General features: G+C 49.0%; 1 protein-coding gene across 4 annotated transcripts in view; it reads left to right on the top strand.

Annotated features, from left to right (window-relative positions):
- Positions 1-9: 9 nt before the first annotated feature.
- Positions 10-12,171, top strand: part of LOC120898088 (potassium voltage-gated channel protein eag) — a 44,964-nt gene continuing 32,802 nt past the window's right edge. For 3 of the 4 annotated variants that reach the window (XM_040303439.1, XM_040303440.1, XM_040303437.1), the window contains exon 1: positions 10-436. The gene's annotated coding sequence lies outside the window, so the exon portion shown is untranslated. The remainder of the gene's footprint in view (positions 437-12,171) is intronic. The other variant, XM_040303438.1, reaches the window with a different exon arrangement.

The following is a 12,171-nucleotide window of genomic DNA, read 5'->3' as shown; positions in this document are numbered from 1 at the left end:
CCGAACAGGAAGTCAGTCTACGTTGAGGGCGCAGTGAAGCTGGGTGCGAAAAACTTCATCCCCTTGTTTGTGCGGTGCCGTGCCGCGGTGTATATGTGTGTGCTCTCGGGCCAGCCGAAAAAGGGGGCGGGCGGGCTTTCCTCGAGCGAGTTTGCAAAGATTATGGGGCACATTTTCCCGTGCGCTCGGTCGCGAAGCTTGTGCGAGAAATTGTGAACCAGTGAAAATAGGAAAACGTTTTGCTGAAGTTGACACTGTTCTGTGTGTGTCTGTGAGTGTTCCGGTGTGTGTGCGTGTGCGTGCAATTGAGACCGTGAAAGACACATTCACCACGTCCGGTTTTTTGAGGGAAGAAACGGTGCCCTTCTGCCCAATTCGGTTTCAGTGAAGTGGAAGTTGGTAGAAAGTGTGGTGTAAAATTACAACCCAAAAAAAGGTAAAGTGAATCCTCGCGTGTGCATGTGTGTGTGTGTATGTGTGTGCAGTGTGCGCTTGTCATAATGTCCACTGGTTCACCTTTCTGCAAAACGCCACGGAAATGCAAGGGCTTCCCATCACAATTCTGCGCGACCTTAAGGCTGCCGACGTGTCACGACGAACCGGGAACGGTCATCCAACTACTTTTCTACCTTCCAAGTGTGTGTGTGTGTGTGTGTGTTTGAAGTAATTCTTAGGTCAGGTGTGTGTGTGTGGCTGGAAACGGCAGACCTCGCGAAAGCGAAAACCAGCACCAAAGTGGGTGGGGTGCCACTTGGGTGCAAGTCCTTTGTGTGTCGTGGCCTTTGCCGCTCCCGGCGTGACAGGCAGCCAAAAAGGAACAGTAGAGGAGGTGGGGGGGAAGCAAAACTTTCGCTACCACCGTGTTTTACAGCCAGAGAAAGACACACATACACAGCCACAGTCACGGTGATCAGTCGGCCGCGGTCAAGTTCTTCTACTTTGGGGACGGAAGCGGGAAAGGACACACAGGGGGCATTTACTATCGGCGAAGGCCGCGTGTGTGTGTATTTGTTTCGTGAGCAAAGTTTCGAAACGGACGGTAATGACATCCTATCCTACCCTCACGTTCGCTGCTGCCCCTCCCAAAACCGGATACCAGCCCCGTTGGAATTGGAGTCGACATGACAAATGAACGCCACAACAACAATGTATCTGTGTGTTTGTGTGGTGTTACCAAGTGGCTCGGATCCTGGGACCCCTTATGACCACCTCTCCCGGCTGGTGTGTTAGTGAGCGTGTCACTACTAGGCATGTTACGCCACACACACACACACACGCACGCCAACCCTTGGGGTGGACAGCTGCCTTCGCGGTTGGAGTGTGTCGGGCCGCCGCAAAGTGTGGTTACATGGGCAAGTTAACAGTGTCTAAGTGTGTGTCTAAGTGTGTAGTATCGATAGCGCCAAGGCTCCACTGCAGCACTGTGCGCCGCTCCATTTACACGCACGCACGCACGTGTGTGCACAATCTCTCCGCGAAACGACCCCGCGCAACAACCGAAATGGCGTACCGAAATTACGCTTTTCTCTTTGTTCCCGTCCTTTTGTACGCGCGCGCGTGTGTGTGTGTTGCATGATTCTCATTACGCCCAAGGTGATTAGAGCCGTGGGGGGGAGGGTCCTTGGTTCACCGTCGAGGAAATGAAGATAAGCTTTTCCACCGTGCCAAGGCACGATCGAGCTTGCCGTGATAAGGGTCGGGTTGGTAACGAACCCCGATGCAAACCAACCTGCAGTCTTTCTCCCGAGCCGTGCCGAGGTCGCCTTCTGCGTGATGATGACTTCCGTTGTTTTTTTTTACGTACTAGCAACTGTGCTGCGTGGTGATGATGGCCGTAAGCAGGCCTTTTTTTGACTCCGTTCTTCCGTTCGGAGTTTCGGCGACGTTTGGTGCGTCCAGCCGACTGCCTTTAAGGCTCGTTTTGGAGCGTGTACGGGCAAACCGGGGCAGATAATCAGATTACAGGCAGCAGCTCGCTGAACGGAGCAACGGAAGCTTAATGCGGTTATAAAACAAAACCCTGTGCGCGCACGTTTCTCACGCACGAACGGGGAAAACGAAGACACCTTCGGAGAACGGGCCGGTTTTAAAGACATCCTGCGTTTGTTGGGTTGCTTCTCAGGAGCCACTGGAAACTGCTGGATGGTACCGTCAACACACCAAGAGGCACTTGCAATTTTTGTTCAATTTTTCTCCAACCTGAACCGGTGAAATGGACCGATGAGCTCCTCCAAGATGAGGTCGTTAACTGCAGCACTTTAAAGTTGTGGCTCTCCTGCGGACTTGAGATCTTTCCAAGCTTTTCCAAGCACTACAATATATCAAACACCCCCCCCCACGTCCTGTGGGTGCTTTCATTTGTGAAGAATTTTATGGGCACGTCTTTACGTGTCCGACCGTCGTTGAACCAAAGTCGAAAGCGAAGGAGAAACGATATATCGGGTGTGCTTGCCGAAAGGGACGATGGTGCCGAACGGTGCGCCACACTGAATCTGTGCGCCTAGAGAACGGGTGCAGAGTAAATCCTCTAACAGCAGGTTGTGTTTTTCCCCCCTCTCTCTGCGCTCCCTGCTGCAGACTGCAGAAGAAATCATTGCGCTATGACAAAATTAAACTTTCATTCAAGCCCTCCGCTGTGGCAGGGCCGGGCCGCGTCGTCTGCGCTGTCTATCAATTATGAAGAACGCCCACATGTGTGTCGGCGGGAGGTCATCTATCGCTCGGGAACCAGTCTGTGTGTGCACTGCGAAGTACGCGAAGAGGTGAAGTACCGAGAACAACTTGGGTTTTGGGTCAAATGGTGAAGGTTTTAGCGCTATTTTGCTTTGTTGTTGTCGTGCGGACAGTCCTGCTGAACGCTCACCCCCTGGGCTGTGCTGAGATGGGCCGCTGGAATTTTGGTGCACCAGGGGCGCTAGAAATAAGCGCATTCTAGGGGTCGCTTCACCTACAAACACGTTTGAGTTTCGCTTGAGCTGCATTCGACACACGCGTCTCTCTGTGTGTGTCTGGGTACGTCGCAGTTACTAAATTTTGAATGGGTCATAATGGTTTTGATTGCCTTTGTGGATTAGTTTGTAGCGGCGAGGGGTTTTTGGGTGCACCTGAACCGGCAAAGGTAAAAAACCCTCGGCGCGTTTGTCGTTCTGTCCCCGGCATTCTCATGCATGCATATAGGGCAGAACGAAAGGTATAGGAATCGGTGCAATGTTTTGCAAACATAGTAATGGTTAGTGCATGGTTTCGTTGTACCATATGTGCGGGTGGAACTGGCAACTTACGGCTTACGTAAGGTGGGATGTTCGCGCAATGGAAAGGGGAGCAAATTACGCTTCTCAAACGTAATCTTTTTTCATAATTTATGGGTTACATGGGGCAGAGGATTGTTTTACCCGTCAAGATGGGATTGGTAATGGTTGCAAAGGGTGGAAGCCTTGATTTGAAATGCTGTACAATGCAAGCTTGCTAATTTCTATTGCTGAGGCTTTGCAGGAGCTTGTCTGGGGATAAAAATCCCATATTTATTGCTTTTCGTATTAAATTTTCTAATTGCTACGCATAAATCTGTTCAATTACACAAAAAGAACCATGTAAATGTCATGCAAATTGCATACTTAATGGCGTATTGCATAACTCACTGAAAAAATTGAGATAGTAACGCCTAAATGTATGCAATTTGCATTTCAAAATCAATCTTTTATGCCATTTTATCCCTCAACTTGCTCGGAGATAGTTGCATCAGCGGATATTGATTCCGTTTGCCGATTCAATCATCCGTTTATCGTTGGATTGCCTCCCAAACACCTTTGATAAGACAAATCGCTGCTTACAGCCGGTGGGAACATAAATAGCCAACAATCAATCCAATAAACGAAAGCAACCCACACCGGCAAATGGCAAACGACTGATCCCGTGGTTCAGCAGAATAGTTGTAATTACCTAAACCTATCCAAAGTCCAGGCCGGTTGCCTCCAAACGGTAGCAGCATATCATCCGTCTCTCCGCCGTCAGCTCGGCACCGTCCTGGAGGGTGAAATAGCGCAGCCCAGTCCCACTTAAGTACATCACACTATATTCGCTGAAAGCTTCCACAGGTCGTTACGAATGCTGCTGGCACGAATCTTTCCCAAGCGGTTGGTTGTGAGTGTGTGAGTGGAACTGACAGCAAATGGTAGCAAAGAACCCTCGGTCCAGGTACCAGATTCTTACCTTGCGGGTGAATGTATGATGCTGGCACTCCCGTACACGCGCACAGCCCTGTGTGCTTTGGTTTTGGGGCGTTTGTAGTCCCCTTTTTTTTTCGTTGACTGCTCTCCGTACGTCCAGGGAATAGCAAGTGGTCCGGGGGTTTCTGTTCTCTTGTTCTTGTTGTTGTTGTTGTTGCTGCTGCTGCTGGTAGTTGTAGCTGCCACCGGGATACGTATTTTATGTAGCTCATCTTTCTATTATTCTTTAGTGGAGCGCTTCGGTTGGGAAGTGGGCTAAAATTATTTCGGTCCCCTATCAAACACAGGCCCAGGCACCACCACTACGCGGTGGTGGACACCGTGCTCGAGATGCCAACAGTTTTGCTTTCTTTCATTCTATTTTTTTTTCATCTTTTTGGTTTTGCGTGCCAGCGAGGTACAAAGAAGCAATGGGCACATAAAACCGGAGCAGAAGGCACGCTGCGGCCAGCGGGATGGAGCCTGGAATTGGCACGCCCAGGACATTGCTCCATTGTTTTGTGCGGGGAAAAAGCTTCTTTTTTTTTGCTGCTAAGAAAGTTGTGTGTGAGTGTGTTTTTTTTGTTTGTTTCATTAACGGTTGGCAGGGAAAAAAGCGCCGTAATTTCCTGTGGGGTTTCTTTTTCAATTCCCCCGTCCCCGTGGTGAAGTATTTTTCCCTACGCTAGTTGGTGGAAAATCTCTGTCTCGGTGGAGCAAACGAGCGAAGCGGAATGAAGACAAACAGAGCAACTTTGTTGAAGGGCATTACTATAATTTGTCCTATCGGGCGGTGGACATCATAATACAAATATAATTACGCACAATCAATCATGAGCGCCTGTGTCTATGTGTGTGTGTGATCGTGTGCGGCCCTTAGGAAAGGGAAGATTTATTTTCCCGCCCAACGTTTGCTGTTCGAACGTCCGGAGAGCCACAGGGAAAGTATCTTCCGCGCGGCACAGCGGCTGCAACACTGCCCGAAAGGACGCAGATCCGGTTACGCTTGGAATGTTTGCCCGGTGCTCTTCAAAAGTACTGGCAACAGTAGCAACAACAACAACAACAAAAAACGGTGTGAGTGCAAAACAAATGGTGAACAGAGAGGAGGCACACGTCGCAAAACGGTAAAAACTTCTTGCAAAAACGTAGCGCAGCGCAGCGATGGGCGCAAGCGATACCCGGAGGGACCGGGAGAGCACTCGAACTAATTTACAAGATACGAAAAAGTTAAGTAATCTTATTTATTGCCATCCCTTTTGCCAAACCGCACGACACACAATAGCAAAACCCACCTTTTCCGTGCGAGCGCTTGGGGGGCGCCTCCAACGTCCAATGTCGAGGACGGCGCGGGTGCAATTCGCTCACCCACTCGGTAGCATTACGGAACGACGGCAGAAAGGGGGAGGAAAAGAGTGGAGGAGGTCGTTGTCAGCCTTGAACCTGCCAGCCCCGTCGCTGCAAGACGCAAAAGGCTGACGTAAACGAGCGATCAGTCTGTCGCCTGGTGCCACCGACGCGCAACAGAACCCATCCGTACCGATTCCTTGGGGCCATTCGGGGTTTCACTCAAGCGAAAAGGCAAGCAGAAGAAAGCAACAGCAAAGAAAACAGAAGCACCAGAAAAGCGGTACGATAATGAGACACGAGCCGAGCATGAGTGGACTGAGTGGGCAGAGATAGCGAGCAAAAGGATTAAAGCGGACGCTTTCGTTTATCCACTCCTGCTCGAAGCTTGTTTTTTTTCTGTGTGGTTCAGTCCCGGAAGTATCTCCCTCCCTCCCGGGTGGAAGGATGAGCCATGTGCCAAGGCACGAGTGAAGCAGGCAAAACTAGTTACCGGATGAAAGTCAAGCGCAACGGTTTCGTCGGATTCCGGAGGAGCTTGCTGGAGCGTAGCTAGCAGCAGCAAATAAATCAAGCAAGTGTCACAAAAAGGCAGCCCGTTAAGAGATCGAGCCAAAGGCCCGAGATGGTGGGAAGCGAACACGAACTATACAATGCGCTCTACCCACCAGAGGCAAACAGGTCGTGCCGCTGCCGTTTGATTGCCTTTGCACGGCACAAAGGTGAAATAAAGCAATTGCATCGAACATTCGCCCAAACACTCCGGTGGAGGCTCCCGTGGGGATGGGTTGGTTTGGTTACGGTTTGGGACATAAATTTAAAACAATGTCCTTCAGCTGTAAAAGATGCGAAATTAAGATAGTGTGTGTGTGTGGATTAATGGCTTAAAATGGAAGCGTGGGAAGCGCTAATGTATTGGGGGTGTAATTAACGTGTGGAAAAACTAATTATCTTCGCGCAGTTGCTGGGAGCAGTAGTTTGCTGTGCGAACCTCAATGATTTTTATCATCTGTAAGTTAAGCTTTTAAAAACGAACTTGTTTCGATAAGACACGTTCAAATTTATTGCTTTTGCTAGTAAACGACACTTCTTTATCGAATAGGATAGACTTGTCTCACAATTTGTATAAATTTAGGCGTTTTGCATCAAAAATTGCATACATTCGGGCGAAATTGCCCTAACAAACCAGCGATGTATTCCCTTGGGTACACCATGTGGCTTTCGCTTCATTAGCCTAATTCATACACATTTCATTGCGAGCTGCCGTATGTACAACCCCGTATCCTACCAGCTACTTCATCATAATTCATCTCGGCTCCTTGTATTTGCCTACCGAAACACGGTTTATGATAACCGCGCCGGTCCATCACCAGCCGTGCGGTAGATTGTTGCACACGCTCATACATTACTGTTCGCCGCTCGAGCACCTACCTGGAGTGGTAACAGCCATTATGTGGTAGCTATTAATGTCCATTTTCATAAAACAGGCCACCGACAACAGTGGTGGCATCTCTGCCCGCTCTCCGCTCTTCGCCCCATCCTACCGCCCTTACCCCACCACTCCCGTACGATGGCTAGCGATGCACTTTTCAACCAGAAGCTTATGGCCTCGGTTGGCACGGTGCCAGCCAAAAGTCAGCCAACCGAAAAGCGGGCGCATATGTGTGGCTGACGCGTTGACCGGCCAAGGAAACCCGGTGACAGTGTGTTGAAAAGGTGTTTGAAGGAAGGGTGGAAGGCCTGGGACGAAGTGGGCAGGTTATCTGGTTCGGCCATTAATTGTAGAAACGCCACGAAGTTCGGTGTTGGTTTGGTGGTGATGGCGCGCTCTGCTGCTACTTTGCTAGCATCGCTTTTAGCATCGCTTCATTATACGGACGGGCATGATAAATGTACACGGTTCGGATACAAATGAACATGCTTCCGATCGTGTCAGATAGGGAATTTCTTGTCGAAGGGAAGAAAAATGCATACCCAAACTATTCAGTGCTCTGAAGAGTTGGCATTTTTTAAGCTTGAAAATACAAAACTATTGAAGCGTGCAGCGACTTTCCGAGCTGTATCGATAAATCCGCCTAAAAGTATGCAACCGACATGGCAAAATTACCTAACAACGCTCTCAGTTGAGGAACTAAAATAATTACTTACTGCGGATTGTATTCCGCTTTCAACACAACACCGTTCGCTTTGCGTTCGTTAAAGATGTCCAACTTTACTTATCTGCGTACGATAAATCAACTGGAAAGTTTTCTTTTAATTGCTTCTACAGCGCAACTTTTTCCCATCCAGCCGCGGCTCAACTGATACAGCCAGAGACGACAACTCAACGCTAATGGATGTCTTTGGTCGATTTCGTGTGACAGTTTGCACAACCCGCTCACGCCAACATGCTCACCAAAACTTCCCCCAAAAAAACACCATCCTTTTCCGATTAAAGCTGATCGATTGAAAGTTGCTTCCATGCGGCTGCCTTTTTGCCTCTCTTGTTAGCACCAAAAGTTCTGCAAAAGCCGCTTCAGCCTGTGGCCTAATAAATTTTAAACCCCAATTTTGTTGCCTTTCGTTGCCTACCCCTGATGAGCATGATTAAATGATTCCTCATTTACCACCGATGCGGGGGTACGCACGTCTTTCAAGTATGGGCCTATGGTGTGGGGCAGGGGAGCGTTTGCTCCTCACGCTAGACTCGAAGCAGTCGAAGTGAGTACTCGAGCGTGTCTAATTCATTAATAAGGAGGGCCGTTCCGTTCTCGAGATGATCGTGCGTCAAGGACATAAATAGGTGTGTATGTGTGTGTGTGTGTGTGTAGGGGGAGATTGCGTGCAAAATTCCAATCCTACAAAACCATGGCATGGTTTTCCCACCCGTTGCTACCGATGCCGGTGCTGCTGGGAAACGCCGACCGAAATCGAAGCCCGGGGCGTGGTAATCGATAAGCATCATCAACAGCAGCAACGTTGCTGTTGATGGTAAGAAGCTTTCAGAACGCGCTCATACCTTGACCTTTTGCAGAGCGAACACAAACACACACACGTAGTGGCCTGGTAATGGGGGGTGTGCTGCAAGTCACGAACTCAAACCTACGGGTAGAGCGTAAGAATGAAGGGACGACACGTTCAAACTGAAGCAGAGAAGCAGGGTAAACTTTCAACCACCGGGCGAGTCCCCGGGCACGAGGAACCAAAGCCATTTTCGGCTAGTGTAGACTTCACACGTTCCACTTATGGGTTTCGAAACGAGACTCCCAATGACGTCAGTCACGTTGTTTCTCAAGCGAAAACCTCGCTTCCACTCTGCTCATTTGGCGTTGTAGCAAGCGTTTTTCTTGCCTCTGGGCTGGTGCAACGCCAAAGGAATCTTGTACCATCTTGTCTTGAGCCGACCGCGATCTCGGAAAAAAACAAAGCTCTCGAAAACCAGCGGCACACCAGCGAGAAACAACATCAAGCACACGTACAAAGTGAGAAACGGAGTGAGAAGGAAAGAGAGAGAGAAGCGTGTACCGTAGACAAATAAAATGTCGAAAAATGGCGAAAGTTTTGACCGTGCCGTGCGCGTTTGTTTTGTCATGAATTTGTTTTCCCCCTTCCCCATCACGCTACCATTTAATGGATCTTCGAGCAAATGAGTTGTTGTTTTTTGCATGCAACACGCTCGTGCTGAGCGCGACGCGCCTTATCAAACCAGTACAGTTTGTCCAAACGTGTTTTGGGGGTGCTTTTGCTTAATCATTTGTACACTCGGTAGGAAACTTTGGTGGCATTTGTGAGCTCCAGCACGAGTTTGATGGTCCCAAGGGGCAAAAGGACTTGAGAAGCGAGACAAAATAGCATGTTCATGAGCTGCAAAAGCTTCAAAAAGGTGGCTGCACTATCTTTCCAATTGCATAACTTCAGGCGTATTGTATTGCAATATAGCATACCTTCAGGAGGGGAAGATCATTCGCTGTTTGTGTGATAAACCTGAACTACCCACATGAAGGAGCTTTGTTAAGCGCTTGTTTACACCTTTTAATAAGGTCTGGTACATGGGTTTACCAAACTTAAAAGCAGAAACCCCACGTTCGTGTTACATTTAGATACAGAAACGAGTTCGTGTCGAATGTGTACACCTTTATGTTGCCCCCCCCCCTCTTCCTCCTAAACTCATTAGCCACCAGTGCCCGCGCTCGCCCGCAAACCGAAGTCTTCGGGAAAACCCCCCCCCCTTTTTTGGGGCACAATTTTTATGGTCATTACTTTGCCCGCGTTTCGTGTGAGTTACGAAATGTAATTGAAATTTATCTTCCCTTCTCACTCTAACTTCTCCAACAACGAGCCAAATGTTTTGCCGGCTACGCTCTCTCACTGTGCTGCTTTTGATTAATCCCGAAACTGAAACGGCAGCGCCTGTCGGTGACTTTTATAATGTTTCTTTTGTTTGGCTTACAGCAGAGGCGGTGCGTGTTTCGCAGGCATTTTTTCCGTGCGCCGAATGTAAAAATGACAGCTAACCCGATGATGATGGGGGTTTCCTGGTGGCTTCCTGTTCTGTAGCGAGCATGTGTTTTTGGCAAGCTACTTGTCGTCTCTTTGTCTCTGTCTAGCTTTTTTTTGTTGAAAGCTTTCTGGCTTGTTTCATTTTACATGACCGAAAAACCACCAACACCTCGCTGGGGTGAGGTGAGTGAATGATAAGAGTTTTGGGGAGGAAGAATTAGTAAGCGAAATCAAACGGAAGACGGAAATAGAACCTGCTTCTACTCAATGTTGGCGTTTTGGGATGCTTTAGAACTCCGAACCCTTGTAGACGGATGGAAAATGACAATGTCACCACACTCCACAATAAAATGACTTCTAGCGGCCAGTGTGTGTGTTGGTGTGTGTATGTGCTTGTCTAAATTCGAGTGGACGTAGTTAAGAACACACAGACACACTCCTAGAGCCGGTGGGCAACAAAACAATACAAAAACCCATGAAACCAAACAAAGTTTGGTATCTTTCCGGGGCTGACCCGGTTCAGTGTGCCTTGCCCCTCCTTTTCCACCCTGGAGACTGGAGCAGGCGATAAATGTCGCCAGTGTTTGGTCTGACCAATCCCACAACTCACACAACTCACCCGTAAGGAGCGGGAAAAGAGAGGGGAGGGGGGCGGGGATACAATACAGAACGAACCAGCAGTTAGCCGATGGCAAGTCTCTCAAAGACAAGAAGACGCTTGTGAACACTTAAGGGCTAGAAGCACGCACAGTACAAGAAAGCCAAAAACAAAAGAAGGAAAAACTCCTCCCACCCACTCACAGACACACACACACACACACACTCGGACACAAATTTATATGCGAAATGCCATCATTTGGGTGGCGCTCGGAGATTGGCGTTGCGTTCTGTTTCGGTTTCTTCCCCGGCTACAGTGGGGAAACCACTACCATTGTGAACGTTGTGCCTGTGCCTTAGTCGTCGTCTTACCTTCCCAGCAAAGGGCAGGGTGCGTGCGCATTGCAATAAAGAGCTAGTGCCATTACAAAAACGGTTATTAGCAACAGAGAAAACTCTGTTATTAGCCAACGAACTGGGGCGAGGGTAAACGGTGGTGGTGCTGGTGGTGGTCTGACACACCGAACCGAAGACATCTTCATGCAAACCAAACACGCAGCAGCGTAGGTAGAGGAAGGAACTTGACAGGAGAGCATTTTTCACACTCATCCAGCACAGTGTGCAGGCCAACCAACATCTTTGTTCGTGTTGGAAGGAGTTGGAATCGATCGTCGTCGTCTGCGTCTATGTGTGTGGAGGCTGTGGAGAACACAAACGCACTACCTAACAAACCGATTACGGCTGCCCAGCGCTGTTTGCGGAGCAATAATCTGGTCCACTTTAGCCAAATTGTACTACGGGTACGACGGATACATTTAAAATTTCCATCAACCATCCCACACAAAGGTGTGTATGTGCATGTGTGTGTGTGCTGGAGCCCTTTGTCTGTGGACGCTTTTGCAAAATACAGATAAATTTGCACAGGAAATTGACTTTAGCAAACGGCTTCCTGCGATGTGAATGCTGCCCGTGCGTGAAACACCAAGCGTCTCCATCGCGGGCCCGGACACGTGTGTCTTATGAGCATATGAGTCCGGAGTAACGCGTTCGCGTACCATCTGGCACAAATGTGTCTGCAAAAGGCAAGTGTGGAGCAGCGCTCTAGCTTACTGGAGCTTACTCTACACGTGTGTGTTTTTCGTGCGGTGTTAACATTAATTTCCTGATGCCAGGAGGCGATAAATCCTTGGCGATGGCGGCGGCGGCGGCGGTGGTGGTGGTGATGGGACTGCTCTATCTTATATCCCTAAACCACAGCAATCCCCCCCCCCCTAGCTCCCAGAGCGATTCCGTTTTAGAGCCCCCAAAAACTGTTACCTTGTAAGAATCTTGCTGCTGCTGCTGGAACAACAGCCAAAGGAGGGAATGGAGTTTTTGAAAAAACGCAAAGGGAATGCAAATTATTTATTCATTTATTATTTCGCGCTTCGAACACAAAGCCAACCACCCACCCCTGTGCTCCCCGCACAGTGAATAATGTGATACAGCAAATGGATTGTTTTGGGCGTCGTAAAAAGCGCGGATCGGCGCCCGTGGATTGAGT

This window comes from Anopheles arabiensis, chromosome 2 (assembly GCF_016920715.1).
Source record: "Anopheles arabiensis isolate DONGOLA chromosome 2, AaraD3, whole genome shotgun sequence".
Classification (NCBI taxonomy): domain Eukaryota; kingdom Metazoa; phylum Arthropoda; class Insecta; order Diptera; family Culicidae; genus Anopheles; species Anopheles arabiensis.
Note: the sequence above shows the minus strand (reverse complement) of the source record. Positions and strands in the feature narration are given on the sequence as shown.